Source organism: Hemicordylus capensis, chromosome 9 (genome assembly GCF_027244095.1).
Source record: "Hemicordylus capensis ecotype Gifberg chromosome 9, rHemCap1.1.pri, whole genome shotgun sequence".
Lineage (NCBI taxonomy): Eukaryota > Metazoa > Chordata > Lepidosauria > Squamata > Cordylidae > Hemicordylus > Hemicordylus capensis.
In genome coordinates this window covers 20701484-20715662 of record NC_069665.1, presented here as the reverse complement: position 1 = coordinate 20715662, position 14179 = coordinate 20701484, and positions in this window count along the sequence as shown.

The window sequence follows — 14179 nt, the reverse complement described above, 5'->3', positions numbered from 1 at the left end:
ACATTTAGTCCTGGAATCTTGCTGGGAGAAAGCTTTTTCTTTTTTCTTTTTTAAAGCAACTTGGAAGGAGAGAAAATGAAACCAGGGAAAGGTTTGAACTGCCTGCAACCTTGGAGATGCCGCTGCCTGTCTGTGAAGACAATAATGAGCTAGATAGACCAATGGTCTGACTCAGTATATGGCAGCTATCACCTTCCCTAGCTGTGCTTTCAACTGCATCCATCCACAACACCACTTCATAGTGTATTGAGCCCTTTCTTATACTAGGAACTTGGTATCTTTGCATCTGGTCCATTCCTTATTAACTATGTTTTGAAAACAGACATTTAACGGGTAGTACTCCAGTGATAACAGTGAGATGGGAAAGATTCTGCAGGAATTGTGTTCTGTTGTCTGGCTTTATTTGTATTAAAATGGAGGGGGAAGATTGTGGGTTTTTTAAAAAAATAGCAGGATGTGCTTAAAATTGCATGAATTATGTGGATCGTTCTGGGCTCTTGAATGACAGTCTGGAAAGGGATGGTGGTATCTGGTTTTAAAAATTCCAATTTCTGAAAAAGGTTCCTCTTTCACAGTTTAATGGGCAGGTGTTGGCTGCTTAGCAAATCAACAACCCCCACCCAAAAAGACAGAGAGATTATGTAAATATATCCCATTTTCTAATGCTGGAGTAGCCCCTGTGATTCATAGGGCATTCTACTGAACCATGTAAATGGTGTCTGGTTTTTTGTCTCCAAATTCAGATGGAAAATAAGTCTTTTGATGCTCCCATAAGCAATCCGGGTCATAAGCTTTGTCATGCAAAGTTTCATCCATTGTGTTCTCCGTTGTGATGAGGGAAAGGAAGGAGTTGCCTTCCTATCAAGCACAATCCTCCCGAGTAAATGTGTGTTTCAAAGATTAAGTATATTGAAATTTTTTTAAAAACAGTCATGTTGGCATTGAAATGCCAGAGAATAGCAGGGTGTTAAGAGGGACTGGATTATAAATATGGACAAGCCTGAGCAGCACGTAACTTCTTTCCAACAAGGATGCCCTATGCATAAAACATTTTTTAAGAGCTTCATTGCTTAAAGAGGGTTGAGCCCATTATTATTATTTCATTACATTTATAAACTGCCCCATCCAAAGGCTCTGGACGGTGTACAATAAATTTAAAAAGATAGAACACACACCACTGAAGACACAGTTCTTAAAACAATATGAAAACAATTCAAAAACAATTAACCATTTAAAGCCAACTAAAATGCTTTTAAAAAACAATTTAAAAACTTTGGAAGGCCAGGCCAAATAAATAGGTTTTTTAGGGCTCTCTTAAAGGCCGACAGCGAGCCTAAACTGTGGATATCTGCCAGGAGTGCATTCCATAGGCCAGGAGCAGCTACAGAGAAGGCCCGGTTCCGAGTCGCCACCAGACTTACCAGTGGTAACTGAAGACGGACCTCTCCAGATGACCTCAACGTGCGATGGGGATCATACAGAAGAAGACGCTCTCTAAGGTAGCCCACACTCAACTTGTTCAGGGCTTTAAAGGTAGTAACTAGCACTTTGTATTTTGCCGGGAAACTTATCAGCAGCCAGTGCAACTGTTTTAAAACAGACATAATATGGTCTCTCCGTGTTACCCCAGAGACCAATCTGACTGCCGCATTCTGAACTAAATGAAGTTTCCGAACTACATACAAAGGCAGCCCCACGTAGAGTGCATTGCAGTAGTCAAGCCTGGAGGTAACCCATGCAACCTAAAGCAGGCAAACTGGGCCATCTAGCTGTTGTTGACCTACAACTCCCCTCATTCTCAGCCACTGGGAATGATGGGAGTTGTAGTTCATCAACAGCTGGAGGGGCAAGTTTGTCCACCTCTGGCCTAAAGGCTGGCAAGATGGACTTGGTGCCACTGTTCCCTCTAAGAGGGATTCCCAGATGTTGACGACAACTCCCAGAACCCCCAGCTTCAGTAGCTTTTGCTTGGGGATTCTGGGAGTTGTCGTCAACAACATCTGGGGATGTCTGTTAGAGGGAGCAGTGCTTGGTGGTGCTACAATGTCTTGGTGTATATTTGATGAGCAAAATGTTTGGTTGTTGTGGCTAGCCTTTTAGGACCTCTCTTCCGGGTTTATAGATGAGGGAACTGAGGCTGTGACAAGGCTTGGCTGGGATCAGGTTGCCTGGGATTGGGACCCACCAAGCAAAGGAGAGTCAGGAACCAAAAAGTAAACTGGAAACACACCAGCACTGGGAGGCCATGATCAATCAGGAAGCTTTTTATAGCCCTTCCTGTCTAGGAATAAGCAATAGAGTGGGCAGGTCCAGGCCAGAGCCTGAGAATACTATATTGCCTGGGAAGAGAGCCTGAGAATACTATATTGCCCGGGAAGATGGTCCAAGCAGTCCTAGTAGCTCACCATAGCGGGCAGCTACATGCAGAGCTGAGTTGCCGGACAGGCTAAATAAGAGTTCACACAGCCCAGGTCAGACTCGACCCAGATCACCCAGTGCTGTCCAGTTCTCTGTCCACTAGCTCCTTGCCATCAAGCATCAGCCGTGAAATTCGCTGGGTGACTGAGCCAGGCATTTTTCTCTCAGCCTGACCTACCTCACAGGGTTGTGGTGAGGCTAAACCGAACCATCTGCTCTGCAGAGCTCAGAGCAGAGGAAAAGTGGGATATAAATGACTCATAATGTTCCACTTCATATTCAGTCTCTCTCTTATTCCTTTGTCATTTTCACTTATAACACCTGAGCTCATACATTCAGTGGGTTGTCTACTCTGACCCCAAGATCTCTATCCCAAGTGATAATTTTGGGATTACTGGAGTATATGTGAAGTTAGGTTCTTTCTCCCACTCCAATCTGCGTCTACACACACACACACACCCCTAGCACAAAGTTTCCCTTTGAACAATGGCTTGAGTCTAATTTACCTCAATCTTTGATGTAACATCTAATTAGGACATCTGTTAAATGCCGATCATATTAATTTAATAGGGGGAGGCTAATAGAACTTTATTGGCACAGTCCAGTTAATTAACATTATGGGCCTTTAATGGATGTCTTAAATCGACATCGTTAGGGAAGATGCTATACAAATTAAAGTGAGGCCTAACTGTGTTTCATTGGACTGTGAAGGACACACAGACTGTTGTCTCATATACAACTCCATTCTTTACCACCAGCAGCTGAGAGATGCTATTGGAATACAAACTTCTAACAAATGGTTACCTGTTCTACTGGGCTTCTGATGGGTAAGTGTTGATACAAATTTGGCCTTCAGCATCTCTACCAGGATTGCACAACTTTGGCCCTCCCAGATGTTGGACTACAACTCCCATCATCCCTGGACAGGGTAGCCAATAGGGAAGATGGGAGTTGTAGTCCAGCACCTGCAGGAAGCTGAAACTGTGCAGATGTGATCTACGCTAAAAAGCCGTGGTGTTAAAGGCTCGTGCTGAGCTGAAATTGACTCCTTTGGGCAGGGGGTGGGGGTGTTTCCATTAATTGCTATGATGCCTCTAGAAAATGTGCTTAAATTAGTTGCCAGATTGGCTTTTTTAAAGCCAAATTTGGGGTTACAGCCCATTTGACCCACAAGTATACCCCTTAGGTTCAGGCAACTCTTCCTTTGCTATTTTTACAGCCTTTCCAAAGAGGTACAAACAATACTTGCAACCAACAGTGTCGAGGCGGGAAACAGGAAGCTGCCTCCTACCCAGGAAGCTGAAACAGGAAGCTGCCTCCTACCCAGTCAGAACATTGCTCCATCTAGCTCAGTTGTCTACTCTGATTGGCAGCATCTCTCCAAGGTTTCAGGCAGGAGTCTTTCCCAGCCCTGCCTGGCGATGCTGCCAGGGATTGAACCGAGGACCTTCGGCCTGCAAAGCAAATGCGCTACCACCCTTAGGCAGGGATAGGCAGCGAGTGGCTTGCCAGAGGCTGCTGAACTACAGCTCCCATCATGCCCTGCTGTAATCGATTGTGGCTGGGGGTGATGGGAGTTGTAGTTCCGCAACAGCTGGAGAGCCACACACTAACTACCCCTGCCCTAAGGAAAACAGCTTACAGCAGATGGTGCTTCCTTGTAGTCACCCATCCAAATTCAAGCCAAGGCAAACTCTGCTTAGCAAGCAGCACAACTCATGCTTTACTCCCGCAAGACCAGCTCGGCACCCCCCATATTCCTGTTTGAAAGGTACCACGTTTCCCCGAACGGAAGATGATTCTGACTTTAAGACAACCCCCTTTAAAACAGAGGGTAAATAGGTTATACCGGTATTTACCCAGAAGTAAGAGGACTCTTAAAGGCCAACTTGAAGACAGATCATCCTGGAGAGAATCTATCTATGTGGTCACTAAGAGTCAACACTAACTTGAAGGCACTTAATCAATCAATCAAGAGGACTCTCAATTTAAGATGACCCCTTGATTTCTAATGTCAAAGAACTTCTTGTTGTTGTTTTTAAAAACCTAGTCTTGGATTCAGGTAAATATGGTAACTGAGCCAATGTTCCCTACCTGCAGATGCTCTTCCACTGAAATACCGCCCCATCCCCTAAGGGGGAATATCATATAGCAGACAGTAAAGCGTGCCATTGAGTCGGTGTGTCGATTCCTGGCACCCACAGAGCCCTGTGGTTGTCTTTGAGAGAATACAGGAGGGGTTTACCTTTGCCATATCCCGCACAGTCTGAGATGATGCCTTTCAGCATCTTGCTATATCACTGCTGCCCAATATAGGTGTTTCCCATAGTCTGGGAAACATACCAGCGGGGATTCGAACCGGCAACCTCATGCTTGCTAGGTAAGTCATTTTCCCCACTGTGCCATTAGGTGTACTAGTATCCAAATGCAGAACAAGGTGAACCCTGCTTAACAAAGGGCGCAATATATTGCAAACTCAGCTCTCGCCCTACAACTTTGGCTCTAGCTGAAGTTATAACAGGCTGCTTGCTTCTCTCCAGACCCTTAGATTCTCAATATCCCTGGCTGGCCCTTTAGCAGCTTGTTCCCTCAGACCACATTTGCTGCCAGGAATATTCCCTCGAGCAAGCAGGCAGCATAGATGCCCCAATCTTGCCCTATGCCAGCTTTGGGGTGTGGATAGTGGGTAGAGGTGAGGGGGGTCGCTGCAGCCCCCACTATCCTGCAAGTGGTAGAGGGGATCTGTACCAGCAACAAAAATATGAACCATTCAGCACGTAGACATTTTGCTAATCTAGGGCGTGCTCAGCAAAATTGACTCCAAGCCGAAACATCAGGTTTCTTGCATTATTTACCGAAGTTCAACAGCTCATGCTGTTTCCCTTTGAGTCCATTTGCTGTACTACTAATCACATCGCGCTCCCAATTCATTTTCCAAAAATGTTTTTAAAAAGGATCCCCTTCTGACTCAGAACACACAGCTGTGGGGGTTTCCATTAAACCTGTTGCTGTGGAGGCCATTAAAAATTCAACACTCGAAAGACTGCTGCTCTGAAGCAGTTCCCTCTATTTAAAATGGGCAAGATGAGACTGCTGAACTGAGGGTGGCTGTGACTCCATTGTGATGGACAAAAAAAGTATCTCTATGCTCCTGCGTCCATGATCTGGTTGCGTTTACCTTAAAGTGACACATAATCAGGGCCTGAGATGTGATAAAAGAACGTTAAATGGTTGCAAAGAAGCCAAATGTTACTTCTCCACAAAACCTACTGCTTCTGTGGATTGTGTGATGGGATGCATTTGTGAATGGAAATGTTATGCCGCGCAACATCCGTCTGGAGCTAGAAAGGTTATGACGCTAGGCCAGGCTCTTCAGTATCCCTTGGCTTGTGGATCTACTTCACTTCCTGCTGTGAACCAGCGTGGTATAGTGGTTAGAATGCTGGACTAGGATTGGGGAGACCTAAGTTCAAATCCCCATTCAGCCATGATACTTGCTGGGTGACTCTGGGCCAGTCACTTCTCTCTCAGCCTAGCCTACTTCACAGGGTTGTTGTGAAAGAGAAACTCAAGTATGTAGTACACCGCTCTGGGCTCCTTGGAGGAAGAGCGGGATATAAATGTAAAATAATAATAATAATAATAATAATAATAACAACTGCCCAGCCCAACCACTTGCAGGACCCCAACTCTAGAAGTCAAGGGGGTGCACCAAACCAGTTTGCCCAGTTCGGGTTAAATCTGAACTGGACTCGAACCGGACCGGGCATGTTCGGTTTTGTGCACGCCCAAACACCACCACCCCGGTTCGGCTTGAGTTTGAGCCAGTTCAAGTGTTCTGACTTTAAAGAATTTTTTTAAAATTAATGAACTCACTGCCTTCAGGGGCATGACCGCAGCAGTGCCCCCAGAGGCAGTGATGAGTACATTTTAAATAATAATAATAATAATAACAACAACAACAACAATAATAACAACAACAGACAAAACCCTGAACCGGCTTGGGGGTGGGGGGTGGGTTTGATCTTACACCAAACTGGGGCAGGTACAATTCGAGGTCCGCTTGATGCTGAGCCCTTGAACCGGGCCTGTTTGATGTCAAGCTGGTTTGGATTCGAACCGGGAGGAGAACTGGTCTTGCAGTAGCAAGCATGAATGGTCCCCTTTGCTAAGCAGGGTCCACCCTGGTTGCATTTGAATGGGAGACTACATGTGAGCACTGTAAGAACTTCCCCCTAGGGGATGGGGCTGCTCTGGGAAGAGCAAAAGGTTCCAAGTTCCCTCCCTGGCAGTATCTCCAAGATAGGGCCAAGAGAGATTCCTGCCTGCAACCTTGTCTAGCTAGTCTACCAGTCTGGCTAGACAATACCATACAAATGCAAACCAGGGCAGGCCCTGCTTAGCAAATTAATGCTCGCTCCCGCAATATCACCTAATGGCACAGCGGGGACATGCTTGACTAACAAGCAGAAGACTGCCGGTTCGAATCCCCACTGGTACTATATCAGGCAGCAGCAATATAGGAAGATGCTGAAAGGCATCCTCTCATGCTGCACCGGAGGAGGCAATGGTCAACCCCTCCTGCATTCTACCGAAGACAACCACAGGGCTCTGTGGACGCCAGGAGTGGAAATCGACTTGACGGCACACTTGACCCTGCTTTACTGCAAGACCAGTTCTCTTCTCCCAGTTCACAGTTTGAATCACTTGTGGAGGAGACCACAGATTGCTGTTTGAAGAACACATTTCCCGGGACGATTATTGTGAGCAGACAGAGAAAACTCTACTTTTCGCTCTCGCTCTTTCTCAGCCCTCTAGATTTCCATCTCGAAGAGGTGAGATTTCGCTCACAGGCTTGGACTGCGGAAAACCTCCACTTGCCAACAGTGCCTGCCTCCCTCATTATCATAGGGTTGCAATCAAACTCTAATTCCCGGAATAAAATATAGCAGAATCTGTTATGGAGACAATTAAGCCTTCCATCTCGATTATTTAGGATGGCTACTTACCTTTTACTCAATGGGTAACCGTAATACAAGTGCTCCTATAAAACCCCCTCAAATGGCCACTGTGGCAGCTAGTAGATTTCCCTTGGAGTAAAATAATCTTCGGTGAGTGAGACATAACGATCATTTACATTAATTAGGCAGCCACCTAATGGGGTGTTGAAGAGCTGCTACATCATTGGAATTCTTCAGCGAACAGCTCCAGCCACCCAGCTGAACAGCTCCAAGTCCATATTTCCAAAGCAATCCTTCAGACCGCAGTCACGACTGGTTCAGGAGGCCGCAGACAAACGGAAGGGGGGTCTTGTTTGCTACCTCTTTGTGGGGGGGATCCTTACAGATGCAAGGATATTTCCCAGCCTGCCACTGTAATCTGAACGTTTCTTTCCCATCGCCAGCAACCATGCTGTTTAATGGAGCTATACTGGCTGCCGATAGGTTTCCGGGCAAAATACAAAGTGCTAGTTATAACTTATAAAGCCCTAGACGGCTTAGGCCTTGGGTATCTAAGAGAGCGTCTTCTTCACCACGAGCCCCACCGCCCATTGAGGTCATCTGAGGAGGTCCGTCTCCTGTTACTGCCATCTCGTCTGGTGGCTACACAGAGACGGGCCTTCTCGGTCGCTGCCCCACGATTGTGGAATGCGCTCCCTGCTGAGATACGATCCTCCCCATCTCTGGCAATTTTCAAAAAACACCTGAAAATCCATCTTTTTGCCCAAGCTTTCTCAGCTTCCAAAAAAAAAAAAAAGGTTTTAATCTCCGTTTTATTTTTAAATTTAATTGTTTTAATTTTTTTGTATATGTTTTTCACTTGTTTTATGCTATTGTTAACCACCCAGAGATGAAAGTTTGGGGCGGTGTACAAATTTGATAGAATAAATAAAATAGACTTCTTTGGGCATCCTAGAGGAGGACAAAAGGATCAACAAGTTGACTAAGGGCATTTTTTTTTAAAAAAAAAAAGTGACCCAGAGAAGCTGGGCTTCTCATTAAGTTGTCTTTTTTTGAATGTGGGAATATGCACGTCCATCACTCGGTGGTTGCAACTTCAAGTGATGATGTGTGTGTGAGAATGGGTCATCTATTATATAGTTCAAATAATGTGTGTGTTTGTGCGAAAGAAAAGTCATACTTCTCGATGAACTTCAGCCAGTAGTGTCTACTCTGACTGGCAGCAGCTTTCCAGGGTTTCAGGCCAATGTAAACCCCTTAACTAAAGATGGGGAATTGAAACTAGGAGCATCTGCATTCCAAGCAATAATGAAATAAAAGCAATAATAATAATCTGGGCTCCATCTAGTAGTTTTCCTTTCCATTCTGTCCAAGGAAGCACTCTGTGTAGCTCAGAAGCTTGCCTGAGCTACAAACAATATTACCCCTTCAGTAATATTATTCTAGCATTTGCCAGGATACGTAATTTATCCTTGCCCATAAAAGCCTTGGGCGTGCGTCCGTGCCGCCCGTGTCTTTTTCGCCCGTTCTGGGCATGCGCGGAGATGGGCGGCCATGTTGGACCCGGCCGCCGGTGGGCGACTGGCCCCGATGGCGGCCACCGCCGCCACGGGAGACCAGAAGGAGCAGAAGCGGCGGGCGGAGAGTGCGGCCGAGGCGGCGGTGGAGCCGCGGCCTCGGCCAAAGGAGTGCGGGCCAAAGGAGTGCGGGCCAAGGAGGCGGTGGCCGTGGCGGGGTGACTGGCTCCGATGGCGGCAGTCGCCGCCACAAGAAACAGCGGGCGGAGAGAGCACCCGAGGCGGCGGCGGAGGTGTCGGCCCAAGGAGTGCGCCTGAGGCGGGTGAGGCGGCAGCGGGAACCGCCCCCCCCCCCCACTAGAGCCCGTTATTACAATGGGCTTACACATACTAGTTTATTTATAATTATAAATGTTTAGGTCTAGTTTATGAAGATTTTGGCAGATCTGTGAGATACAGGAAAGAGGCGTGACCAAAGCTTGTCTCCTGCGTGGTATATAATTCCTAAATCTGTCTTCAATTATTTTTTATTCTTAAAAATCAGCTTCCATTTGTCTTTCGCATAGCAAAGCAATCTGCAATGCATTTGCTGGTCTCTTCCTAAAGGATTCTGGAGTTGATTTGTTGCTTGTCGCATTCCTGCCACAAGGTGGTGCCACACACTCACAAAGTAATTCTCCGCCAATCTTTGAAGACTAATCCTGGCAAATGCTAATATAATATTACAAAGCAATTTTACGTATAATTTAACAAGTCACCCGGATAATTCATCTATGAGAATTTATGAAAATCCAGAGAGAACACATAATACACATGACACTTTCAAATATTACCTGTCGCCCACGTTGGAATCCCTAGAAGGCACCGAGCAAGTTCAACAGAAATCTTGAACCGATCTTCTATGGCAATCTCTTGAGGCACTGCCATATGACAGGTAATTTGTGGAAAGGTACTGGCTTCCTAACTGCCTAGAAGACACACCCTTGAATTTAGGGTGGCAAATAAGAACATAATGTAAGAACAGCCCAACGCCCATCTAGTCCACCATCCTGTTTCAGGCAGTGTTCCATCAGATGCCTCTGGGAAGCCCACAGACAAGAGCTGAGGGCATGCCCTCTCTCCTACTATTACTCTCCTGGAACTGGTATCGAGGGGTATTCGTGCCGCTGAGGCTGGAGGTGGCCCATTGCCATTGATAGACCCATCCTCCATAAATTTGCCTAAGCCCCTTTCAAAGCCATCCAGGCTGGTGGCCATCACCACATCCCGTGGCAGAGAAATCCATCGGTTAATTATGCACTGTGTGAAAAAGTGCTTCCTTTTCTCGGTCCTAAACCTCCTGGCAATCGGTTGCATGGGATGACCCCTAGTCCTCAGTGTTGTGAGAGAGGGAGAAAAATTTCCACTCTCTCCACACCATGCATAATTTTGTAGACTTCTACCATGTCTCCCCCTAGCCATCTTTTTTCTAAACTAAAAAGCCCCACATGCTGTAGTCTTGCTTCATAAGGAAGATGCTCCAGGCCCCTGGTCATCTTGGTTGTCCTCTTCTGCACCTTTTCCAGTTCCGCAATGTCCCTTTTGAGATATGGTGACCCAAAGTGTACAGAGAACTCCAAATGTGGCTGCACCATAGATGTGCATAAGGGCATTATGATATTTGCAGTTTTATTTTCAATCTTTTTCCTAATGATCAGAGCATGGACTCTACCAACTACCACCAAATGCCTGTATCAGTCCTACCTAATGGTACTAGGAGGCCCTTTCATGAGGCGAGGTGAGGTTGTGGCCTCAAGCGGCAGGTTCTTGAGGCACCAGCAGGGTGTGTGTGTGTGTGTGTGTGTGTGTGTGTGTGTGTGTGTGTACACACACTTTTTTGAGAATTTTTATTTCAACTAAAGATTATAGCATTACATATACTATAACATAATCAAAAATAGGAATTATATGTATGTATAACCGAAAGAAAAAAAGAAAAGAGAGAGAGAGAAACTGATAAGAGATCCCTTAAGCACTAGCTTCAACATGTTCTAAACATAATTAGCCAAAAGAAAAGGGCAAATGAGGAAACACCTTCTTCTAAGGATATATTTCTTTAAAACATGAACAATTCATTAAAATTTGGACCAAATTGCCTAAAATCCTTCTTTACCTTTCCATCAGGAAGACCGCTCCCCGCTGCCACACTTCTCTGTAAAGTGGGGGGGGGGCAGAGTTGTGGGCCTGGCCCCATCGATGGGCACCGGGGAGCGCCATTTTGTTTTCCCCAGCATGTGATGGTGGCCAGCCAATGGGAATGGGGGAGCAGCTGCCCAAGCAGCCGGCTCCCTTTGCTCTGGCTCAGTTGTTCTGGGGCAAGACACCTGCCTGCCCATCCCGTTTCATAGAAGGTTGTCCATTAGCCTTTTGGGGGGCAAGTAGGATTTTTTGGGGGGGGGTGTCACACCCAATTAGCTTTGGGGGTGGCTTTTTTTCCCCCTCCCTACTTCTCACTGATTCTCCCAGTAGGGTTTCATTGTTTGGGATGTCCGGCCACTTTGCAGGTGAGTGAGGGTTGCAGGTAGGTTGTCTTGTCTTGGTGTTTGACTGGAGGACCGATGATACCCTTGGGCTGGCATCTGGCCCTACTCGGAGGCTGGCTGGGCCACCACTCAGTGTTTGGAGGCCTGAGTGGGGTGGGGCTGGTTGGCCTCCCCTCAGTGGGGATAAAACCTCGCAGTGGTGAGGATGTCCAGACCGAGCCAGGCTGAATCAACACCCAGTCCTTCACCCTACAGTGTGTAGTCCTCCTTATGAGGCTGACCCACATGGGTAATAAAGTAAAGTTGCATTGTTGAGTCAGTGTTGACTCCTGGTGACCACCGAGCTCTGTGGTTGTTTTGGGTAGAATACAGGAGGGGTTGACCATTGCCTCCTCCCACGCAGTATGACACGATGCCTTTCAGCATCTTCCTATATCGCTGCTGCCCGATAGAGGTGTTTCCCATAGTCTGGGAAACATGCCTGCAGGGATTCGAACTGGCAACCTCTGGCTGTCGCCAGGCAAATTACTCCCCCGTTGCGCCATTTGGTGGCACCCACACTCTATTTGGTATGTTCCTTGTTGCAGGTTAATTGTAAATTTAATGACTAAAAGTGGCCCTAGTTCTTCCAGTCTTACATGGGGCCTGGGTGTGTAAAACAAACAAATGAACAAAAACGCACAAAAAAAACCCAGTTCAAATGCTGACAAGCATGAGTTTATTTTTACATGCGTATCTCACTCTTCCTTCAAGGAGCCCAGAGCAGTGCACCTAGTTATGTTTATCCTCACAGCAACCCAGCGAGGTAGGTTAGGCTGAGAGAGAAGTGACTGGCCCAGAGTTACCCACTGAGTTTCATGGCCAAATGGGGATTTGAATTCGGGTCTCCCCGGTACTAGTCCAACATGCTAACTGCTACACCACACAAAGAATATTATTATTTATTTATTTTTACATTTTCTATCCCGCTCTTCCTCCAAGGAGCCCAGAGCGGTGTACTCCATACTTAAGTTTCTCCTCACAACAACCCTGTGAAGTAGGTTAGGCTGAGAGAGAAGTGACGGGCCCAGAGTCACCCAGCTAGTTCATGGGGATTTGAACTCGGGTCTCCCCGGTCCTAGTCCAGCACTCTAACCACTACACCACGCTGGCTCTTATATTCTGTCTATTCTGTCTAATCTATTCTGTCTATTTGCCGCCACTGCCTAGTAATGTTTCACAACATTCTCTTTCACAACCACCCTGTGAAGTAGGTTAGGCTGAGAGAGAAGTGACTGGCCCAGAGTCACCCATCTAGTTTCATGGCTGAATGGGGATTTGAACTCGGGTCTCCCCGGTCCTAGCCCAGCACTCTAACCACTACACCACGCTGGCTCCTAATCTCAGTCTCTGCCTCCTGAGCTGGGCCATCTCCCCCGGCATACCAACAGGGCCCTGTGTTTAGCTTTGCCCACACACCTGCGTTGTGCACACATCTACCCGTATCGATTGTTCCGTGTGCAAATCACCATCTGGGAGAGGGATCTGCAGCTGTGCTGGGGGGCGGGGGGGAGGCCTCCGCGTGCAACCATGTTGTCCCACAGCCGCCGCTGCCAACTTCGTTTCCCTCAAACGCAGACGCTGCTTAGCGTCTGTGCACTGAATCCTTTCCGTAATAAGCAAGAAGACAAGCCTAGGGAGAGCCATCCCATCTGAACTCCGGGGAGTCATCATCCCGACGCAATCTGGGGGTGATTTGAAGCAGCGCATCGGAACCAAATGCCTTCCTACCCGACGCGAGGAGTGGTTTTATGGCCCGGCAGGAGTAGCCCATTGAGCCATACTGCTTAATTAAAAACAAATTCCCCAGCAGTTTCCCCCGCCCTCCCTGCCTCGCCATAAAACCGCGCTAGCGTGGAGCTAGTCTAAACCCGTCCATTAACGGATGGCAAATGCAAATTTACAAGGAGGGCTGCAAAGCCATTTCTTTACCACTTGGGGTTAAATGGAAAACCATTTCCGATAATCTGCCCACTGCTGTGTGCCAAGAGGAATAAGTACAGGAAGGAGAGGTTCATTGTTCAGCGACTGGGCTCGGTTCACAAGCAAACGGGGATTCAGGAGGAGTTCCCTTCTCTGCGGTGAGCACGGAACAGCGATTCCGTCATTGCAAGGTGGTGGTGGCGGCACTTTTGATACCCTTATCCTAAACGTTTTGGTATGAATTTGTGGCCATGTCTCACAGCAGGGATTCAGAGCACTAGGGACATGCTTGGAACACGATTCGGCGTCCGAATCGAGGGCAGGTCCCTTTAAAGGTGAGGGCTTACATAGCCCCTTTAAAGCGGAGGAGAGCAGGTCCATACCTGCTCCTCCTTCGATCGCCGCCATTGCCGTTATCCAGGCACTCCCCCCAGCTATGCTCACGCCCCGGTGGGGCATCTCTCAACTGCCCCTGCATGATGCTGATGCACACATGGCTTTTGTGCATGCATGGAGGCCATGTGCTGGCGTCGTGTGAGGGCAGCTGGAGGAGAATGCCGTCAGCATGCGGAGATAGCAGGCAGGAGCTGTGATCAGAAGAAGAGCAGGTATAGACCTGCTCTCCTCCGCTTTAAAGGGGGTGTGCAATCCCTCATTTCTAAAGGGACGTGCCCACGATTCGGACACTGAATCGTGTTCCGAGCACATCCCTATAAGGCACCTGTTTTGTATGCAGAAGTTCCCACCTTCAATCCTGACATCTCCAGGTAGCGCTGGGAAAGACTCGCCCAAGCGTGCG